The following is a 3,542-nucleotide window of genomic DNA, read 5'->3' as shown; positions in this document are numbered from 1 at the left end:
GCGGGAAGAAGAAGCTGCAACGGAACCAGTGTGCTTACTGCAAAGAGATAGGACACTGGGCCCGGGAATGAACAAAGAAGGCCGGTAAAAAAGGAAACAAGACAGATCAGGTGGAGGTCTTGGAGCTGGGAGGACTGAGTGATTAGGGGAGTCGGGGTTCGGACCCCCTCCCCGAGCCCAGGGTAACTCTTAGACTGGAGGGGACGCCTATTAACTTCCTTGTCGACACTGGGGCACAACATTCGGTCCTACGCACACCTCAAGGGAAGCTAGCCAGCAAGAAGTCCTGGGTGCAAGGGGCAACTGGCATAAGCCAGTATTCATGGACTACCCGAAGAACAGTAGATCTAGGAACGGGCCGGGTATCCCATTCCTTCATGGTAATACCGGAGTGCCCCTACCCCCTATTAGGATGGGACTTGCTGACCAAGATCGGAGCCCAAATAACTTTCAGACAAGGGGGGCCCCAGGTCACTGATGGCAAAGGCCATCCCATCCAGGTTCTGACTCTGAGACTGGAGGATGAATATCGCCTCCACCAGGGGGCGCCCCCAGGAGAGAACAATATGGACAGATGGCTACAAGAATTCCCCACCGCCTGGGCAGAGACGGGGGGCGGGGGGGGGGGAGTAGGACTGGCCGCTCACAGGGCCCCAACCCTGGTAGAGTTAAAACCAGGGGAAAGTCCGATAAGAGTCAAACAGTATCCAATGCCCCAGGAGGCCCGGAAGGGAATTCAGCCTCATATCCGAAGACTGCGAAGCCTAGGGATACTGGTTCCATGCCAATCTGCCTGGAACACCTCCCTCCTGCCAGTCAGAAAGCCTCACACGAATGACTACTGACCAGTCCAGGACCTCCGAGAAGTAAATAAAAGAGTTATGGATATACACCCAACCGTTCCTAACCCGTACACTCTCCTAAGCTCTTTAACACCCACTAGAGTGTGGTACACTGTATTGGATTTGAAGGATGCTTTTTTCAGCCTGCCGCTCGCGCCTCAAAGCCAACCCCTGTTCGCCTTCGAATGGCACGATCCAGAGGGTGGCTACAGTGGACAATTAACCTGGACTCGGTTACCCCAAGGGTTCAAGAATTCGCCCACCATCTTTGACGAGGCACTGCACGAGGATCTCGGTGAGTACAGGAGAGAAAACCCTAGTCTCACCCTCCTGCAGTATGTAGATGACATCCTGGTTGCTGCAGACACTGCCGAGGACTGTGAGCAGGGGACCAAAGACTTGTTGACCACCCTAGGGACCTTAGGGTACCGGGCCTCTGCGAAGAAAGCTCAGATATGCCAAGAAAGGGTGAGTTACCTGGGGTACATACTGGAGGGCGGACAGCGGCGGTTGTCGGACGCTAGGAAGGAGACAGTCCTGAAAATCCCTATTCCCACCACCCGGAGGGAAGTAAGGGAATTCCTAGGATCAGCTGGCTATTGCCGCCTCTGGATCCCAAGTTTTGCAGAGATCGCCAGGCCCCTATATGAAGCTACCAAAGAGGGAAAGGCCTTTGAATGGACTGAGACAGAGGAAATTGCCTTTAATCAGATAAAGAGAGCTCTTTTGGCTGCTCCAGCCCTGGGCCTGCCAGACATTACAAAACCCTTCCGCCTCTTTGTAGATGAGCGCAAGGGAATAGCAAAAGGGGTTTTAACTCAGGCTTTAGGCCCCTGGAGCCGCCCGGTAGCGTATTTGTCCAAAAAGCTGGACCCCGTAGCCGCCGGCTGGCCACCATGCCTAAGAATCATTGCAGCAACCGCGCTCTTAGTCAAGGATGCCGACAAATTGACCCTGGGACAGGAAATCTGGATAACAACCCCCCCATGCCCTTGAGGGAGTCCTAAAACAGCCTCCTTACCGATGGATGAGCAATGCACGCATGACCCACTATCAGAGCTTATTGCTCAACCCTCCTAGAGTGCGGTTCCATCCCAGCGAGGCTCTCAACCCCACTACCCTGCTGCCTGACCCTGACCTAGATGCCCCGCTGCACGACTGTGCGGGGATCCTGGAGCAGGTACATGGACTTCGGAAGGACTTGACCGACCGGCCCCTCCCTGATGCAGAGGCCACCTGGTTCACGGATGGAAGCAGCTTCGTGCGGGACGGATGCAGGTACGCGGGTGCAGCGGTGGTCACCGACACAGACACTGTGTGGGCAGAAGCACTGCCCCCTGGGACATCAGCCCAGCGAGCAGAACTCATTGCTCTCACCAAGGCACTGACACTGGGGGCGGGGAAGCGGCTCAACATTTACACAGACAGCCGTTATGCATTTGCTGCGGCTCATGTTCACGGGGCGATTTACCAGGAAAGAGGGCTGTTGACAGCAGAAGGACGAACAGTGAAAAACAAACAGGAGATTCTCGACCTGCTTGGGGCCCTATGGCGTCCCACGAAGCTAGCCATTATCCACTGTCAAGGGCACCAGAAGGCAGATGACCCAGTAGCAAAAGGTAACCAAAAAGCTGATCAGGCAGCCAAGGCAGCGGCCTTCACCCCGGTCCCTGCAATGGCCATACAACTACCAGACCCCGGGGACCCAGTTCTACCAGATCAGCCTAAATACTCTCAGGAAGAGCTGCAGCAGATCAGAAAACTCCCCCTCGCTAAGGAAGTGAAAGGATGGTGGTACACCTCAGATGGGAAACTCATACTACCGGACTGGCTTGGGGTCACAGTTTTAGAACGCATGCATCGGTCCACCCACTTGGGAGCCTGGAAGTTAAAGGACTTAATTCAGCATGCCAAAATCAAGATCCACCAACAAGACTCCAAAATCAATCAAATTATAACCTCCTGTAAGACCTGCCAACTCACAAATGCAAGAGCTGGGTCAGGTGGACAAGGAACCAGGCTCAGAGGCATCAAACCAGGAGCAAACTGGGAGGTTGATTTCACTGAAGTTAAACCAGGGAAGTATAGTTATAAATATCTTTTAGTATTCATAGATACCTTTTCTGGCTGGGTAGAGGCATACCCAACTAAGCATGAGACGGCCCAGACGGTGGCCAAGAAGCTGCTGGAAGACATCTTACCCAGGTATGGTTTTCCTGCTATGATAGGCTCCGACAACGGGCCAGCCTTTATTTCGCAGGTAACACAGGCAGTAGCCAAAGTCATAGGGGCGGATTGGAAATTGCATTGTGCTTACAGGCCCCAGAGTTCAGGGCAGGTAGAAAGAATAAATAGAACTCTAAAAGAGACCCTTACCAAATTAACCATGGAGACTGGCGGGGATTGGGTGGCTCTCCTTCCATATGCCCTTTACCAGGTGAGGAACTCTCCTTACACCCTGGGACTCACCCCTTACGAGATCATGTTTGGTAGGCCCCCTCCTATCATCCCTAATCTAAAAGCTGAACTTCTTATTGAGTTTGAAAATCAGGAGATATCTTCTTTCCTAAGAGAATTGCAGAGGGTGCATGAGGACATTTGGCCGTGCCTCCGCGCCATCTACGAGGCTGGCCCCACCCCGACGCCTCATCAGTACAAGCCAGGTGACTGGGTGTTCATCAGAAGACACTGCCGGGAGAT

This window comes from Myotis nattereri (genome assembly GCF_964212035.1).
Source record: "Myotis nattereri genome assembly, chromosome: Y".
Lineage (NCBI taxonomy): Eukaryota > Metazoa > Chordata > Mammalia > Chiroptera > Vespertilionidae > Myotis > Myotis nattereri.
Note: the sequence above shows the minus strand (reverse complement) of the source record.